The following is a 19,912-nucleotide window of genomic DNA, read 5'->3' as shown; positions in this document are numbered from 1 at the left end:
CGCCATCTTGTACGTATTGCATACGTACTAGGGTTAGGGGGGTGCGGAAGCACTGCCCCTTCCTAACCCTAGTACGTATACAATACGTACTATATGGCGGTATGTATCCCGCCCAAGACTCTGAAATTACAGTTTGGAGAAAAAAGCAATTAATCCAAAAAGTAACTTTTAAAAACTCAGATTCCCTTCTATTTATGTGTGTGTGTGTGTGTGCACATTTAAGTCATGACTAGGCAATCCTGTCAAAGGGGAAAGCTTTACTTCTACCTTTTTAAAGTCACCTGTCAATTTAAGATGGCCCTATAAGGTTTTCTTCTTGTTATTGTGTGCCTTACTTGGAGGTGATTTCACCAGTTCCTTCCTATAAAATATAAAAGCACCTAGTATTTGTTGGTTGTCTCCCATCCAAATACTAACTAGGGCTGATCCTACTTAGTTCCCAAGATCAGATGGCATCTGGTTCCTTTAGAGTATTTAGGCAGGTTATATCAATAAGTATCAGGACTAAAATATTCCACTGCTAGGGGGAATATTTGAATTTTGCCATTTTTCATGGCAGTTTTATGTTTCCTTATTCTGTGTAATTACAGGTAAGTTAACAGAGTAGTAATAAATAAATAAATAATGGGCAGGGCAGCCATTCAGAGTATATCAGTAGGTGTTGCATGTTACCTGGTTTTGTGACAAGCAAAACCTGCTGAAATTTCCTCTGCTACACAACCATTAAAGGTACAGGAACCCTTTTCAGTTTTCAGTATGGCAAACACAAGGGCGAATCCCCACCCTTGCCTAGAATCTAGATCTGTCGTTGTTGTTGCTCTTGTTGTTGAAAAACCTTGTTCAATTCTCACAGTCAAAGGAGCTGGGAGAAACGTAATACAACTGCCATCCTAATTCACATCCTGTTGACTCCCTTTTGGTCTGTGACCCATGAGCCGAGAAACCCAATGACATAGTGCTTGTAAAACACTCACATAAATGGGGAGTATCATTGCTCCTACAGGAATTCCTTGAGATTTTTTTTGTGCTGGGAAATTCACTAGAAAGATCAAAGGGAGATGTGCCTAGGATGGGGTGCGGGATGAGGAGAAAAGGCTCACACCTGCATTTTGGCCTTTGACCTCCTAAACAGCCGGGAGCTTTCCACCAAAAGAAATCAAAAGAAAGGTGAACCAGAAGACACTCTCAGAAAAAGGGTGGAATTACCAGTTGCTGCTTGTCGGGACACAGAAGACTGTCAATGCTGAACTGGACCAAAGCACAGGGGAAAATGACCTGCTCCATTATTTGAGGACTGTAATATCAAATAAAAATCGGCATGATATAGATGTTTGAATGTTGGACTAAGATGCTGGGAGGCCTGGACTTGAATCCCTGCTAAGACATGGAAGCCTGTTGGAAGGTGTGGGGCAAAGCGTAAAGGAAGAAACGTAGATGAAGTTAAGGGCAAACCTCTTCTGAATAAATCTTGCTGAAAAAAATCCTGTCATAGGTTCACTGACTCAGAACCGACTTGAAGGCACACGGGAACAACAAAATATCATGTGCATCTAAGGCCCATGTGCTACACCATTGAAACCTTTTTACTCCCCCCACCCCTGCTATTGGAGAGCTGACCTTTGTGCCTTTATCGCAAATTGTTATGGAAACTCCCTTCCACTTCAAAAACAGCTCACCCTGAGGCCTTGTGGGGGAGGAAGGGGGGGGACAAGCTACTGTTGTGGAAAAAGAAAGGTTTTGCATCCTAGTAGACAGAATTATGCAGCACTCCAGCCATTCTAATTCAGTCAAGACAAACAAGAGGATGGGATGAGCTAAACAATCCAGCAAACAAAATGGAATTTTGATCAATGTCTTTCCATAGATTTACTCATTGCCATTTCCATAAATCAGGTCTCTTGAGACAGTAGTCAGTCTCCTGAGATTAAAGATCAAACAGGCAATTATTTTCCACAGAATTGGTGGCCTCCTTGGCAAAATATTTTATAATGTTGTTGTTATGTCACTGACTTATGGTAATCCTACCCTACAGTTTTCTTGGTAAGAGTTATCCAGGGAAAGTATATTGTGTGTGTGTATATGCCTTCAAGTCACCTGTCAATTTATGGCAACCCCATGGATTTTATATGGTTTTCTTGGGAAAAGAATACTCAGAAGTAGTTTTACTAGTTCCTTCCTCTAAAATATAACTCAAAATCATGCAGAAGTGAATTCCATAGAACCATAAGCTTGAGATTTTTTAAAAACAACAATGATGCTGTACATTCCCCATGTTCATTAAAAAGAGTCCATGATAGTTTTCCCCCTTTTTCATGTTTTTAAAGATGATTTTGTTAATGATTATAAGGAACAAAGTTACTTAACAAAAGAACCTCTGATTGAGATCACTTTTGAATAATTAGCCATGGATGCTACAGCAGCTACTGCCAGCTCCTTTGACAAAAGGAGAGAGGGGACTATTTAAGTGGCTAAATGAAAGCTGTACTCTTAGGTAATATCTTGATGAAGATCAAAGAGAAACATAAAGATACATAATAAAAGTCAAGAATAACTATAGGCACAGTTTGCCCAGAAAAGCAAAAGTATAGTGTGACTAACGGTGCTATTCAAATATGGTGAGTGAAAACCGTTTATAGGATGTGTATAGGCAATCGCTTAATAGGACTACCAAGAAGTGAGTAAAAATAATGGTTTAACAGGTCTTTATGTTGCATGTGAAGAAAGTTTGGGGATGAGGGAACTGTGTAGGTCTGTTGCAACAAAAATAACAAAATAATCATATTAAAGAATCATGAGCTTTTGTAGACATCAGGAGCAGATCTAATGAAGTGTGCTGCTGTCCACAACATCTTATGCCTTATAAATTGTTAGTGTTTAAGATGCTACGTGATGAAATAAAAACCAAACTACCCATTCGTAAATATAGCAGAGCCTAGCCCTGCTTGGACTGTTGCTTCTTCAGAATGCATGTTTTAATGCTTTCCCTTGAAAAGTTACTTTCAGGAAGAATGAATATAACGATATTGAGGAAAGATGGAAGGGATTAAAAAGTGTCTTCTTCCCAAAATGTTGTTGTGTGTCTTCAAGTCATTTCCAACTTAGAGCAACCCTAAGGTAAATCTATCACAGGATTTTATAGGCTGGATTTGTTTAGGGGTGTGAGTGTCTTTGCCTTCCTCTAAGGCTGAGAGTGTGTGACCTGCCCAAGGCCACCCAGTGGGTTTTCATGACCGAGTGAGGATTTGAACTCTGGTCTCCACTACACAATGCTGGTTCTCCTCTTCCCAAAGTTTTTTTTCCTTCCTAAAATACTAGCTTCCAAATCTGATCAGCCTGTATAACTAAGAGTACAGTGTGCACGAGCAGAGAGCAAATTTATTATAAGATGACTATGGTAGCAAATAAGCCAAACAAATAACGGCAGAAGGCATGCTCTAAACCAGTAAAAACACCTCCCCAATAAATATGCTGCTAATCAATTTCATTTCAGAGAAAATGTCCTTCTACCTGCAAGTAGATTAAAAATCAAATTTAAAATGTAAAAAATTAAGAAAATGTGGATGACCTAGGTCTATCCATTTGACAGGAATTGGAGGTTCCCCTCTCACTTGCATCTGTCTAGAGAACAGTTCAGGAATATTACTTTTTAAAATTACAACTCACAGAATCCCAAATCCCTATGTTGGGTGGAGATTCTGAGTTGCAGTCCAAAAAGTAATCCTCTCTAACACGGGAAAACCCAGCCAGGAAATAAAACCCACTTGACTTAGCATATGACCTGTACTGGCCAGAATAAGTGAAGTACTAAAAGGTACTATTTACTTTTCTTTGAAAAATACACTTGCTTTTCACTTCGAGAGAAATGCCCTTGCTTATGATTTCTATTTCTTATCTAACTGGCACAATGATATATGCCTACAACTTTAACATAGCACCAATCACATCTCCCAAATCCAGTGAAAAAAGACACAGGACACTTAAGTGCACAATTCTAATTCCTTCCATATTATTTTCTAAACCACAACCCTCTGTTTTAACGACAGTATTTAAAGGGGGGGGGGAGTGTCCCCTTAAGTAGCAGGGCCAGCCCTATCATTAGGCAAAGTGAGGCAAATGGCACAATATTCCACAATATTGCCATTTTTTGGAAGACAAAAGTGTGTTTGCCCTGCACCTGCTAACATAGCCTGCTGTCCTCAAATGTGGTGGTGGGCACTGTTCCAACACCACAGTTGAAGGTTTGAGATGAAAATACAGTCTTTTTCATAGATTAAGAGCAGCCATCATGCCCTTTGATTCAACTAACAGATTTTGAGATGGCTCTGCTGACTAGATGGGCTATCATTTACCCAAAGCATTCCAAAGGAATAGCTGCCCCCATCATATCTTTAAACCTTTCAGGAAGGCAAGTTCAAAGTAGTCCATACATTCCTCAGAATAAAGTGGGGAAAGTTCTGACATGGCAGAATGAACAGCACCTTGCCAAATAAGGGAACTGATGTTAAAATTTTTCCCTTTTCTTAAAAAACAAAACAAACTGTCCCTGTGAATGGAAGACTAGCACAACAATGAAACGGCTGGGCTGTGAACCTTTCCTCCTTAGGTGCTAGTTTCTGTTTTAAACATACAGGGAGTTATGTGTTTATTTTTATATGCAGGAGACCATTCAAAAATTGCACACTTCCCCTGCTGTCTGAAGTGATATAGTCCACTGTACTACTATCCCAGAATTTTACAGGCTCATTTTGCTCCTTCTCCCCTGTTCCTCTTTGTCACCTTTATTTTTTTGACTGTAAGTCTCTGGAAAGGATTGAATGTTAAAAACTGATTATATATAAGTTACTCTAAGTCTTTCTCACCCCCCTTCTTTTTTGTCTGAGGATATCAATGCAGGATAAAATGCAAGAAAGAAAAAAAGAACAAAGCCTAAATATAATCTTGGGAGACATTTTCTAGCTGAACTGTTCATAGGAATTTATATCTGCATCTCGAAACCAACCCTAGCTGCCCTTGACACTGCAGCAACTTTGGTGGACACTGGAATGTACATCCCTCTTTTCATCAGTTTGCAACACCTGAGCAAGTCTGTTGATGACAGGGGCTCATGGAGGTCTTTCATTCATAAGTGTCATATGTTGGAACCAATGTGAGGGCAAATAATAAGACATTTTCTTCAGAATATCCAATCACTTCTGGGTTTCAGTGAGCAGCAGTGAGGCTTCTCCCCCATAGGGATGGCTCTTGTTTGTTGGTTGGTTTAATAAAAGCCTGTTCCTCCTCTTCCCCTCCCTCCGTGTACTCTCAAAAATGGCTTCAGGTGCCACAGACGGCCACAGGTTCACCACCATGGCTGTAGGCTATATTTCAGAGTAAGGAATGGGAAAAACTACCTCTGAGTACTCCTTGCCTAAGAAAACCCAAGAAATTCATGGGGTTACTTGAATACATAGACACACACACATATCACTATCCTGACCAATGGCTACTGATAACCCCATCTTCCAATTTGTCCAATCCCCTTTTAACGACCTCCAGTTGACAGTCATACCAACTGCTTCTTGTAGCAGAGAATTCCACAGTTTTCCCATGTATTGTGTGAAGAAGCATCTCCTTTTATCTGTCCCAAATAAAAACAGGGACAATTTTAAAACTGGCAAGACATTTGCTTTTTAAAATATATATATATCCTTTACCTAAACACTAGTGCCTAGTTCCCTGCTGCATGCGGCACCTTCTTTGGGCACACTGCAAGGCTCATAGCTTAGCAGGAAAGACACTTTAAACCTCCGGACCCCCTTTTGATCTCTTTGCTTTCCCTCTTTCATTTTGTCACTGCCTGTCCTGCTCTCTCTAAGCAAATATGCAGTGACCCATGCATGAAAAGTAGTCAAGCACCCTCCATTGACTTTGCAACCCTTTCTTTCTGGGTTGGGTGCAAAGATTCAGCAAACAGGAAATGGCAACAAGGATAAGAAGCATGTTGGCACTTTGTTTGCCCCACACACACACACACAGAATTAGAGACAGCGTTTATCTCCTCCAACTGTCATGATTTAGTAGGGATAGTCCTGATTAATTTTTGTCATTCTACTTTTTTAAAGCTGTTTTTAAAATGTTAAAAGGTGGAAAAGAGGACAAGTGTGGCCAAGCGACATCAGAGTGTGGTCAAGATGACAAAAGTTATTAATAAGGAAAAACACACGACTAGGAAAAACTGCAGCAGTTTGCTTTTGCCTGAGCCTCTTGGGAAGAGCAAGATTCTGTCCTATCCTTTTCCCCTGCTGATATAAAGGAGGGCAAACTATTTCTGCACTTTGAAGTCAGTTTGCAGCAACTGAGGTAAGCTGAGGACAAAGGGGAAAGTGAAAGAAGGAAAACAAAACTGTGACATTTTAAAAGTAGCTGAAAATGTGAGGCAACAGAGGATTAATCAGGACTGTCCCTGCTAAATCAGGATGGTTGGAGGATATACCTTTGGGTATGTCAGCAACTAAAAGTCCATCTAAGAGGACCACAGATTGAGGTGACTCGTCTTTGTAAACTGCTTGCTAAAAAACTGAACTCCTGGACACATTATGAAATTTTGGAGAAATCAATTCTAAACACACTTGGACACAGGAATTTGTTTGTTATAATGTATTTAGTCTTTCTGAAAGAAATGAAAATGTTTTGTTAAGTGTTAAATAGATGAAATGTATAAAAAGAAAGAAGCCAGCAAAAAGATTACTACTACCTTTGTTGCATATTCTACCATGTTCTTTTTATTGTTATATTGTTATATTATTATATTGTAATATTATAATAATATTAGCTTTAGAAGGCATATGCACAGTTGTTAAGCAGAACAAGGATTACTGAGCCTTGGAAAGCAAGAAGGAAATGGAGGGTGAGTTTTATTGAGCAACTTTTGTCGTCTACCAGTGAGATGAACAATATTAGTGGATCAGATCCTTGCTTTGCAGCCCTCCTCTGCTACTCAAATTATGCTTTGTGAGAATGGGAGAACCTTCACAGCAGATGAGCACAGGACTCATGTGAATGAGAGGATGGTAAAGAAAATCAGATTGCAGGCAACATAGAAGTCCTTTGTTGAAACATATATACAACTCCCTTAATGAAATAGATTCACTGGCTATCAATTTGTTTCTATGCACAAGTCAAAGTGCTAGTCATGACCTACTCTTGTATACTTATGTATAAGTCTAGAACGTTTAATAAAAAAAATTGACCCGAAAATCCTTGGTTCTACTTATCCATGCAAGTACTGTATCTTAACACTTATCAAAATAGCAGCCATCTCCTTCTCTGAGTAGAGTAGCGAAAAGGATTCCAACAGAGCCTAAAAGGAGCACCGACCTCCTCTATTCTCTTCACTGCAGTGCCACTACTGACCTTTTTGAATGCCTGAGCGGGAAAATAGGGGCATTCTTTGGCATTGTTTTCCTTTTCTTCATCCTTTACATTCTTTGCCACATGCCCCTAAGTTTTACCCTCAATTTATACATAGGTTATATGAAAATCCATAATTTTGGCCCCCAAACCTTCCCTCGACATATAAACGAGATCAACTTATAATCAAGTATATATGGTATAATGCTCCAGACACCTTTTAGATCAAGATTATCTGAAAGACCATGTCTCTCCATATGAAGCTGTTGGAGTTTTAAGATCTTCAAGAGAGGTTTTTTATTTCTTGATCCCACCACCATCTCAGGCAAATCTCGTGAGACACAGGAGAGACCCTTCTCAGTGGCTGCTCCCAGACTGTAGAATTTCTTTCCATGGGAAGCCAGATAGGCCACCTCTCTGTTCTCTTTATGCCAGCAATCAATGTCCTTTCTATTAAAAAGGGTGTGTAGTAATTAACTGCTTACAGGGGGAATGTGTTTTTTAAACTTTATGGTTATGTGTTTAAAATGATTTTTTTCACTTTTAAAAATTCAAGTGGCATTTAAATCAAATAAGTTTTTTAATTGTATTTTTTCTTATTATTAGGTTTTCAGCTTTTTCATGTTTTAGCATTTCTATAAGGGACACATCAGGAGAAAGTTGGGATAAAGCTGAAGTACAGCACGCAGTGTTACACTTTGCTCCAAGAAAAGGGGGGTGGGTGGGAGAAAATAGGAGAAAGTAAATTAGGAAGGAATTTTAAACATTGTGTGGAGATGCACGAGACATTGGTGATGTGCATGACAATCACATTATAGACATCATGTTGTAGATTTGTTGTTGTTGTTGTTGTTGTTGTGTGCCTTCAAATAATTTCTGACTTATGGCAACCCTAAGGTGGGAGTTTTCTTGGCAAGGTTGGTTCAGAGGGGGTTTGTCTTTGCCTTCCTCTGAGGCTGACAGAGTGTGACTTGCCTAAGTTCACCCAGTGGATTTTCATAGCTGAGGAGTGATTCAAACCCTGCTCTCCAGAGTCACAGTCCAACGCTCAAACCACTGACGCTGTTGCAAGGGGCATCTCCATGGTGGCTGCCACAAGAATGCCACTATATCAACAACAACACAGGTTAATCATTTCAATGCCAATAAGCAGGAATTGTCTAGCGACATAAGCATGGGCGACATCTTCTGGGTGATTCAATGATTGCTGTAAAGCACTGGACCTGTCAGCAAAGACCCACAGAAGGCATATGGCAATGTTGGGCAGGGGCCCATCAAACTTTGTCCTTGTACTATGCCAGGAACAGTAATGGCAATTAATTAGTGGATAAAAAAAGCACAACTAATGAACAGCCTAATATTTAGCTGAGAACTAAACGCTCCTGAATGGTAGCAGGACTTGCTTCCAGAATAGCTTTCCTCAGTTCCTGTCCTCACTTTGGCCAGCACAATGACTAATTACTAAAATACAAACTAAAGGATAAACCACTCAGTGGCAAAGCCCTGGCAGAGAAGGCAACTCATAGTTTCACAGACATCTGATAAAGGAAGCAAGCTTTTGTTTTCTAAACTAAAACTGGAGACACATTTCACTCCCAAAGATACTGTATCTGATTAACGAAAAGCATCTCCTGGAGTAGTGGTTCATGCAAAGATGCCTCCAGGCAGTCCTTTTGAGGGAGAGTTACTACTTGGATGGGAGATGGCCAATGAATGGGAGGGACTGTAAACTAATTTTAAGAGGAAAGAACTAGCAAAACCACCTCTGAGTATTCCTTGCCTAAGAAAATAACATGAAATGTATTGGGTTGCCATCAGTCAACAGGGGACCTGAAGGCACAAACAAATACACACACATTTTGCTAGTCTCTGTTATCAGGAAAGGAAGATGGAACACTCCAATACACCTTATGCAGAAAGTAGGGGAAATGGTGTGACCCCAATAGCAGCTGACGGAGGCAAAACTGTTAGTTATTCGGGGACACATTGGGCAACCTCCTTGGTGGGTGCATAGTTTGGGCTCACAGAAACCTTTAAATCACTTAATTTCCATCTTGAGCTACACTGGCAGTTCTCTTCCATCCTGCCAGTGTGAGCCTCAGAATAGAGTTTAAGCATGATGCTAACCCAATTTTATTTTGCCCCCAAACAGATAGGAGATCACAAGACTCTCATGGCTTCTCACTCCTTTAAATCAAAATTTCCCCTTTCAGTCCATAGAATCAGGGCAGATAATGCCTAGTTTTCTCTGCCTTGTCCAGCAAGTGAGAACACTCTGGATATTTATTTCCATACCACCACCCAGGTTTCACAACTCCCATATCCATTCCCCCCCTTATCAACCTAGACCATACCATCTAGACCATAGCACCTGCAACAAAATAATGTATTGTAATTGTGCCTGAAGATCTCTCTCAAAAGTTATCTAATAACAAAATGCACTGGAAGGGCAGATGAAATCACCACCACTACATTTCCTTCCCTGCTTTCAAATAAACCTCACACAGAAGCTACATCCAGGAAACAGTTGCACACATGTATCACAAGAAAATAAGAACAACTACTGGTAGCTGGAGGCTTCCATGTCAGGCGACAGTCAATGTGTTCTGAGTTTTAGTCCAAACTTTAAAGGAGCTATCCATGGGGCAGTATTCTAACTTCCAAAAAAGCTCCAGAACCTTTTAAGGTTAAGGCTAAAATCCAGAGTGGATTCACCATATAGCTAGGAGAGAACAGGAATCAGGTGACCTGTTGCATCAGACCACAGGCAAGTATATCCTACTGTTTGGACAGCTTACAGATTCTACCACAGCCTCCCAACTACTAGTGGCAAGTGCTTAGTATGCAAAGAGATAGATGTGCTAGTCTGCTTCAGCATAAAAAGGAATAAAAGAATCCAGTAGCACCTCTGAGACTAGTTAGGAAGAAGAAATTTGGGGTTTAAGCTTTTGTGGACTTTGGCTGCATCTACACTGCAGAAATAATGCAGTTTGACAGCGCTTTAACTGCCATGGTTCAGTGCTATGGACTTCTGGGATTTGTAGTTTTGTGAGATATTTAGCCTTCTCCGTCAGATCACTCTGGTGCCACAACAAACTACAAATACCAGGATTCCATAGGATGGAGCCATTATAGTTAAAGCAGTGTCAAATTGCATTAATTCTGCAGTCTGGCAGCAGCTTCAGTCTAATCAAGTGGATGGAATCCACACAAGCTTATGCCAGAAACTTCTTCTTCCCAGTTAGCCTTAAAGGTGCTGCTGGATTCATTAAGATGTAGTTATATTTTCTAGAGGAGTATGCTGGGTTCTGTTTGCTTCTCCCTCTGGTGAGCCCTTGCCTTTGTTTCTGGTGAGCCTGTCCTCAACTTCACCAGCAACCAGTGGGCACTGGGCATCTCTGATCAATCTAGGCCAGCACTCTGTTCCCACAATGGGCAACCACCAGACTCTCCTGGGAAGCCCACATGAGAACAGTAGCATCCTTTTGCTTGTTTTCCCTAAAAACTGGTATAAAGAGGCATACTGCCACTGAAGTTAGAGGTAATATATAAGGCTCATGACTAGTAGCCAGTCACAGCCATGTCCTCTCGGAATTTGTCTAATACTCTTTTAAAGCTGTCCAAATTGGTGGCCATTTTATGGTAGTGAATTCCATAGTTTAACTATACATCATGTAAAGAAATATTTTCTTTTATATACCCTGAATCTCCTACAAGTCAATTTCATAGGATGATCCCAAGTTCAAGTGTTATGAGGAGGAAGGGAAAAGATGAGGATGGAAAAAATGACATTTTATTTTATTTGTAATTATTACAGATATTTTATTCTTTCAGTCAATAAGTTTCCAGGGCAGAAGACAAAAATCCACAAATAAAAATAGCATGATTAGAAATAGCATTCTGTATCCGTCTGTGTGTGTATGTGTGTATTTGTATGTATTTCATCCAAATTTGGAGTGTGTGTGTGTGTGTGCAATTAATCTAATTATTTTCATTTATTTACTACATTTATGTGATTCCTGGTAATGAAAGTTTTCTGATCAGAAAGGCTTTTGCCTTAAAAATCACGTTGTCCTCTCTTCATAATACCTGTGCCGGTTTTTGCTTCTTAAGAAAACTGTCAATTATAAAAAGGGGTGGGCTGGTCATTTCTGAACCATTAATATCTCCCTTAAGTTGCTGCCGCTGCTGTGTTCTTTAAAAATGCTACAAATTTTCAAGTTGGGGAGCAGTGCATTCCAGAATATGCAGACAACAGTACTCAATGGGAAGTTACCATAGCAGAGCAAAAACTACTGCAGCCACATCCAGGCAGATGCACACAATGGTCAAAGCAATGCAGGCTGCTGGTGGCAATGTCGCTATAGAAAACAGAAAGCCTTCATGCATCTCATGGCTGGGGCATCCGAACCCCATTGATTTTTGAGAGCAACAAGACAAAGAAAGCAAATGAAAGTGAATCTGACACCATCACTTCTGAGATATCTCTTAACTCCTATGTGGCACAATCCCATTAGCATGCTGGGAATGAGTAGGCTCACCTCTTTTCTCATCCCACTCCTTCCCCAAAGAGATGTCAAATCAAACCCCTTGTGCTAGGGGATGGTTTCCCAATCACCAAAATTTTTTAAATGAGTAGCACCAAATAGCAGTTTCCCCTTCCATTATAAATCAGATCAGACCTTAGAAAAATAACTTTGCTGGGCAACAGCACCCAGTTTCCTAGCCAGCATGACCAAAATGATGCCGATTGAAGGATTCTGAAAGCTGTTGTCTTCAAAGTAACTTTGCACTGATAGGAGGCAGTCCCTCCATTCTGGATTGAGATTGTGGGGAAGAAAAACTAAAGATGTCATCCTCTCGTTCTATGGTTTCCCCACACGTGTTTACTATTTTTTTAAAAGCCACACTATTCCTAAACATGGGAAAGAGAATAATGTCTTCTGTCAGAAAATCAGCATAGTTGAGACAGAGCTTTTTTCATGATATTTCAGTTTGAATTATAACTACAGAGAATGTGGTTTAATCTTTGAAGAACAAAGAGGAGCTACTTCACTTTGCCTCCACTAAAGCAAGGCCTCCTTAAACAGTGGGTAAATTTAACCAGAATCGATCAATGGAGAAAAGCCATTTTGGACTATATCAGCTATAGCTACTCTAACTTCATCGCAACAAGGGCAGTTTAGTCTATCTGAGATCTTACTCCAACATAATTGATTTCAATATACAGTCAGCCCTCCATATCCATGGATTTTTTATCCATGGATTCAAGCATCCATCATTTTAAAATATTTTAGAAATATATAAATTCCAAAAAAGCAAACCTTGATTTCACCATTTTATACAATGGATACCATTTTACTGTGCCACTTTATGTAATGGGACTTGAGTATCCATGGGTTTTGATATCCATGGTGTGTGTGTGTGTGTGTGTGTCTTAGGACCAAACCTCAAGGGCCCATTAATAATAATAATAGTATTTATTTGTATTCTGCTTAATCTCAGGGAATCCAAGCAGATTACAGCAGTATATTAACATGCAATTAAAAGAAAAATGCATTAGAATTGTAGTTCTCGATATCTAGATAGGAACATAGGAAGCTGCTTCATACTGGATTGGACTTAGGAGCCAATGAAGAAATTTATGTTGCCTGAGGAGGACAAAATGGCTGACCGCTCCATTCCAGTTACAGAACCTGACCAGACTAGCAGTTCTATCCCACTTCAACACTAGTGATTGGGCAACATCCCCTACTATCCCAGATGGAAGGGGCTGGTCTATTCTTCCCAGAATTCCTTATAGCCACTAGCTGGGAATTTGGGGAGTTGTAGTGAAAAATGTAACTGTCCCCAGCTCTGGTGCAGGGCAGCCTACCTAGAACACACAGCCACGGGGCAGCCAGCAATGCCCCCTCCACACCACATCCGGCACCTGACCACCTAAGTCTTAGTCTGCATATGAGTAGGGGCAGCTTTGATCATTGACCACTGCATTATTGACACTGGCTGAAAGTACTTGCTCTCCAGGGCTTCAAGTAAGATGCTTTCCTAGGCTGTTATCACCACTTTAATTCCCATGGCTCAGTGCTATGGAATTCTAGGATTTGTAGTTTTGTGAAGTATTCAGCCTGGCCTGCCAGAGAGCTCTGGTGGCTCACCAAACTACAGCTCCCAGAATTCCATAGCACTGAACCATGGAAGTTAAAGTGCGGTCAAGCTGCTTTATTTCTGCAGTGTAGCAGCAGCCTTAGTCATACCTAGAGATGCCATGGATTGAAGCTGGGACCTTCCGTTTGCAAAGCACATGCTCTGAGCTATGGACTCTCCCCATAAGAACATAAATCTGGTAAAGATTGGCTATAGAGGGTGAGCTAAAAAATCAGTGAACAGCTTCTATTCAAAACATAATTGCTCAACTGCAATGGTACAGTTCCACTTTCTAGTAAAAACCACTCTGGTGCTACAGGCACTAATGAAATAAGAATGGCCAAATTTAGACAAACATACCATGCAACCCACATGGAGTTTACCATATGAAGGAGATCAGGAGTTTATCCTGTGAATATCCTGGGAAAATTGCGTAATTACACAAAACAATTTCACAAGACGTCACACAAAACCCGCCATTAAAGTAGTCAAAAAGAAGCATTAGGGTTTATCTTTTTACTTTCAAGATTTCAGCACCAATGCATTTCTAATATCACTTTATTTGCGCAATTGCGTGTGGTAGTCATTCGCGCAATTACTTGCCATTTTTGCTTTATTTGCGGGATGCTTTAAATGCATTTTACTCTCTCTTTAATGCTGAATTTAGCCCCAGTGTGATAAACTCCTTATGGACTGGATGCAGCCTGCAGGCTCCCCATTCAGCACTGCTGTTTTATATTCCCATTTGGACCTTTCACTATTAAATCTTATGATCTATTTCATCTGGGAGCTTGTGGAATCAAAGGGGCAAGAGGCTGAGCTGCAAACCAAGAAGTCGCCAGTTCAAATCTTACCTCAGCATTAGGAAAGCCATCCTCTCTCAGCCTAAATTCCCTGTCTGCAGAGTGGGGATAAAATAATGCTAGCTTACTTTATAAGGCTGTTGTAAATATTAGTTAGAGAATACACTGGAACACTCTGAGGCACTCTACAGAAGCAATCACTATTTGGATTCCTCAGAACAGTCTCTGTAAATCAGGTAGGCAGAAAGGTGTTTCAGTCAATTAGATCATGCATTGCAGCACACTCACATATTAACATAATCATGCAAACTATAACGGAACTCCTGCATGTGTTATGTGGTGCCTGTTTCCCTAACCTGGGACATTCTGGATGTGATAAACTACAACTCCTATCACTCCCATGCTGGGTCATGGGGGCCATAGTCCAACACATTCAGAGGGAAGGTTGCTGTGTGATATCTCCCAGAAACTCCTTTTTGTGTGTGTTTGTGCATGCATATGTTGAAACATGCAGGAAACCTTCGATTAACCTTTTTTTCCTGTCATTTCATGTGATACAATTTATCCACACACATACCCATATACAGTCAAATATATTCATATATCTATCTACATCTATACATGCACACACAAACAAACACATATACAAACACCTCAAGTTCTATGGTGCAAATATAAGTCCTCTTGCTCAGATCAGTCAGATGATCTAACACTCAAATTCTTGCCTGTTGTTTTAGTACAACCACAACCCAATCCCACTACTTTACTAGTTACCATTGCTTCCACCTTTCAGTTTTCCAAAGCTGCGCATTTTACCCTGAAGGAAGTGGCGTCTGTCTCTGGGCTTTTCTTTAATGTGGAACATGACCTTATTAATGCACCTATTTCCATCCTGTATGCTCAGAATGCTTTTTCTTTCTTTTTCTTAAAAAAAACAACCCCAAACTTCAAACAATTTGCCACTTTTTGAAGTGGCAATTTTATTTTCCAGTCCCATTAGTCTCATTTTTAATTAAAATGGCTAGTTATCAACTTAACCCTTTCAAACCCTCAAATCCCACACATCATGTCTGTGTCTTATTTTTCCTTTTCCTTTTCCTTTTCTAATAGGCACAAGATTGTAAACAGGACAGCTGGATGGAAGGAAGAAAATATCTGCGGCCCATACAAATCTGAAAATAGCCCTGAACTGGGATTCTGTCCTCAACCGAAACCTAAATATTTGCGAATCCAGTGGCTGAGAAGTTGGTTTTCTCCAGTCTATTTCTCAAGCCACCCTCCAAAGGCAGGGCTGGGGAATTAAGACCAAAAACAAGTCAATTTCTCTGCAACACAACTCCTCTTCAGTTTGTGGAAACCTTTGTAGCTAGTTCTTCTAATCAAGGCAAGGGAAGGAGGGACGGGTAGCAAAAACATACACACGGAAATGAAATAATGGTTTTTCAAAGAAGGGGAAAAGAGAGAGTCTCAATCCCTTCCTCACAAAGTGAACCTACAAGAATCAACTGAGGAAAGAGGCTCAAGGCTATCCAAAACTCACCTGGCCAACTTTTCTTTCTTTCTTTCTTTTATTAAGTCTCCAAGGTGTTACAAGATCCCTTGACCCACTGGGTGACCCTGGGCAAGTCACACTCTCTCAGCCTCAGGGGAAGGCAATGGCAAACCTCCTCTGAATAAATCTGGCCAAGAAAACCCAGTGATAGGGGTCGCCCTAAGTCCAAAAAGGCTTGAAGGTAGACACAACAACAACAACAACAACAACAACAGAATCCTCGAACATCCAAGTGGGCTTTTTCAGAAAAAGTGAGACCCAAACATCCTTGGTCTCTTCTGGCTACCCTCCACACCTCCAGGAGACTTGTGTGTGTGTGTGTCAACTTACCTCCATCTCCAGTCATCCCTGGTGCCTCAAATTCTCATTTCCCCTGCCATAGAAACCCACTGGGTGACTCTGGGACAGTCACACATTCTCAGCCTCAGAGGAAGGCAATGGCAAACCCTCCTCCGAAGAAACCTTCCCAAGAAAACCCCATGATAGAGTTGTTTTAGGGTTGCCATGTTCTGCCATATAGAACCCACTGGGTGACTCGGGCAAGTCACACTCTCTCAGCCTCAGGGGAAGGCAATGGAAGACTCCCCCTCTGAAGAAACCTTCCCAAGAAAACCCCATGATAGGCTCGCCATAAACCAGAAACCAAGGCACACAACACACAGCAACATCAAAACCCTCGACCATGGACATTTTCAGAAAAATGGAGACTCAGCCATCCTTGGTCTCTTGGGAGACTTTTTGATGTGTGCCAACTTACCTCCATCTCCAGTCATCCCTGGTGCTTTCAATTACCATTTCCCTAATTACACTATTATTATTATTATTATTATTATCTAGAAGGCTAGACAGAGGAGAGCTCAGAAAGGCCAGAGGAGGAGAAGCTGAGGTTCAGGGAAGAAGGGGAGGAGGAAGTAGCTGCAAGAGAAATAAATCACTCCTTACTTGTCTTTCTTTTTCTGTTCCTCTCTCACTCTTTCTCTTCCTTCCCCCCCACCTTGGCCGGCCGTTTGGGCTTTCCTTTCTTCCACTTGGTGGGAGATATAAATATATATATATGCATATATATCTAGCTGTCTATCTCTAGATATGGCTAGATATCTCAAAGCCCAGGTCCTCCACGACCACCGCAGTCTGTCTGTCTCTCAAGCAGAGAGATTACCTCAAGCAGCAGCAGGGGCCATGGGGATGCCATCCCTGTCCCAGCCTCAGGGCTTTGCAGCAGATTTCTGAGGGGGAAAGGAAAGAGGCAAGCCAAAAAAAAAAAAAGGGGGGGGGGGGAGAAAGAGAGAGAAAGAAAGAAAGAAAAAGGGAGGAGGGGGAAAGAGAAAGAAAAGGAGTTGGTCTGTGGAGTTGAGAAGGGACGGGGTTTGTGAGGGGAAAGAGAGCTCCTCTGCCTTGCAGGATCCACCCTCTAATTACAGTCTGGGAGCCTTTGAGGGCCCTCTGGGAGCCAAGGAAGGAGGAGGGAGAGGCAAGCAAGGAGGAGAAGAAGGAGAAGGAGAAGGAGAGCCCTCAACTCCTCCAGATTTGGAGTTTTCTTTCCCCCCCCCCCTTTTCCTCAGGTTTTAAGAGAAGAGGGGAGAAAACACTGGGAGGAGGAGGAGGAGGAGGAGGAAGAGACACCAGGACTTTGCCAAACATGTCCTGCCTTTCAACCTTCTGTTCAGGAGGGATTCCAAATGTCCTCACATTCTGAGCAGGACTCAGAAACACAAATTTACATTTCTAGGCTGAGTGGTCTAAGCTTTTGCAATGGGCAAAGTGACCAGGCATCCTACTCTTCCCCAGGACATGGCCTCTCTTTCAGCATCTTGTCCAGGAGGGATTCCAAATTGTCCTCCCCTTTGGAGTAGGACTAAGAAACACAACTATACATGGCTAGGCTGAATGTTCTAAGCTTTTACAATGGGCCCTTAGCAGAGTGACCAGGCGCCCTCCTTTTCCCTGGACATGTCCTCCCTTCCAACCTTCTGTCCAGGAGGGGCTTCCAAAATGTCCTCCCATTCTGAGCAGGACTAAGAAACACAACTTGACATTTCTGTGAGTGTTCTAAGCTTTTACAATGGGCAGAGTGACCAGGCCTCCTCCTTTTCCCAGGACATGTCCTCCCTTTCAGCCTTCTGTCCAGGAGGGATTCCAAAATGTCCTCCCCTTTGAAGCAGGACTAAGGAGCATGAATGTACATTTATAGAAGTGTTTTGAGCTTTGACAATGTCCTCCCTTTTTCTTGAATGTTCCACATTTTGGTGTTATGACCTCTGGTCCCCTGAGCAAAAGTAATGATGGAGAGGAGGAGGAAAAGGAGAACCCTCAGCTTCTCCAGATTTTGAGTTTTCTTTCCCCGCTTTTCCTTAGATTTTAAGAGGGGAGGGGAGAAAGGGGAGAAACCACTGGGAGGAGGAAGAAAAGGAGGAAGAATCAGGACTGTCCAGGAGCAGGGTGACCAACCTTTTCCCAGACACGTCCTACATTTCAGCCTTCTGTCCAGGAGAAATTCAAAAATGTCATCCCCTTTTGAGCATGACTAAGAAGCATTAATTTATATTGCCATGAGTACTTTTAGCTTTGACAGTTGTAATGTCCTCCATTTTTCTTGAAAAATGAGGAGAAGAGCCATCAGCTTCTCCAGATTTGAGTTTTCTTTTCCCCTTTTCCCTCAGATTTAAGAGAAGAGTGGATAAAGGGGAAAGAGAGGGATGAAAAGGAAGAAAGCACCAGGAGGAAGAAAAGGAGGCGAAATCAGGACTGTCCAGGAGCAGAGTAACCAGCCACCCTCCTTTTCCAGGACATATCCTATACTTCAACCTCCTGTCCAGGAAGAGTTTGAAAATGTTCTCCATTTTGAGCTTCACTAAGAATTCCCTGTTGCCACATATGGATGTGAGAGCTGGACAGTGAAAAAACAGATAAAAAGAAAATCAACTTATTTGAGATGTGGTGCTGGAGAAGAGTGCTGAGGATACTGTGGACAGCTAGAAAGACAAACAAATAGGTCCTTGAACAAACCAAGTCTGAAATCTCCCTTGGCACCAAAATAATCAAGTTGTGGCTGCCATAGTTTGAACAGATCATGAGAAGGCAAGGCTCATTAGAAAAGACAAAAAACCACATGCCAGATAGCTAGATTCAATGAGGGAGGTCACAGGCATGAGTCTGCAATACCTGAGTAAAGCAGTGGAGGACAGAGAGTCTTAGAGACAACCTTATAGCCAGGTAAAGGTTTTCCAGGTGTCAGATAATGGAGGGAGCATGAAAATGGACACCAGCCCCAAACCAACCAACCAACAACCCTGGTGGCACCCTGAGAACATAATAATTTTATTATACAGAGACATAACCATGTTAGTCTGGAATATCAGTATGCAAAGGGATCTTGTAGCACCTTTGAGACTGTGCAAAAGGAGTTGTAGCTTAAGTTTTCATAAACTTGGTCTACTTCTTCAGATGCATGGATGTTTTATGATGACTTGAGCTTTCTTTCTAGTCCACTTTATGAGATATGTGAAGCATTCCCTAGTTCAGGAAAAATACAATGAACTCGTGCAATTCCTTTAAATAACCTATCTAATGTGTTGTGACTGAGGAAGATGTATCACAAATAAGTGTTTGGAATTAATAGCAAGTAGCCAAGGGAAAGATCCCAGCCATTGAACCCCATGCACTTCAACCACTTTGAGGGAAGAGAGGGTCATTTTGTTTTCTGTCTGAGGCTGCATCTACACTGCACAATTAATGCTGTCTGACACAACTTTGACTGCCATGGCTCCATCCTATGGAATTCTGGAATTTGTAGCATTGTAAGATACTGAGTCTTTTCTGTCAGATAGCTCTGGTTCCACAACAAATGGCAAATCACAGGATTCCATAGGATGGAGCCATGGTAATTAAGATTGTTTCAAACTGCATTAATTCTGCAGTGTGGCAGCAGCCTGAAACATGACTTGGTTTGTATACTAGAGCTGGGTTGTAACGGCTTTTGAGGAATTCCTCTGTAATCTTGAGCTAACACTTTTGTTGAGTC

At 41.4% G+C, this 19,912-nt stretch overlaps 1 protein-coding gene across 1 annotated transcript in view; it reads right to left on the bottom strand.

Annotated features, from left to right (window-relative positions):
• LOC149322687 (transcription factor Sp7-like) overlaps positions 1–16,984 on the bottom strand; it is a 45,976-nt gene extending 28,992 nt beyond the window's left edge. Inside the window, exon 1 of the mRNA XM_089509040.1 lies at positions 16,834–16,984. The gene's annotated coding sequence lies outside the window, so the exon portion shown is untranslated. The remainder of the gene's footprint in view (positions 1–16,833) is intronic.
• Between the last annotated feature and the right edge of the window lie 2,928 nt (positions 16,985–19,912).

The sequence above is a fragment of the Sceloporus occidentalis genome, unplaced genomic scaffold (assembly GCF_023333645.1).
Source record: "Sceloporus occidentalis isolate IW3139 unplaced genomic scaffold, rSceOcc1.0.p SCAF_1, whole genome shotgun sequence".
Lineage (NCBI taxonomy): Eukaryota > Metazoa > Chordata > Lepidosauria > Squamata > Phrynosomatidae > Sceloporus > Sceloporus occidentalis.
Note: the sequence above shows the minus strand (reverse complement) of the source record. Positions and strands in the feature narration are given on the sequence as shown.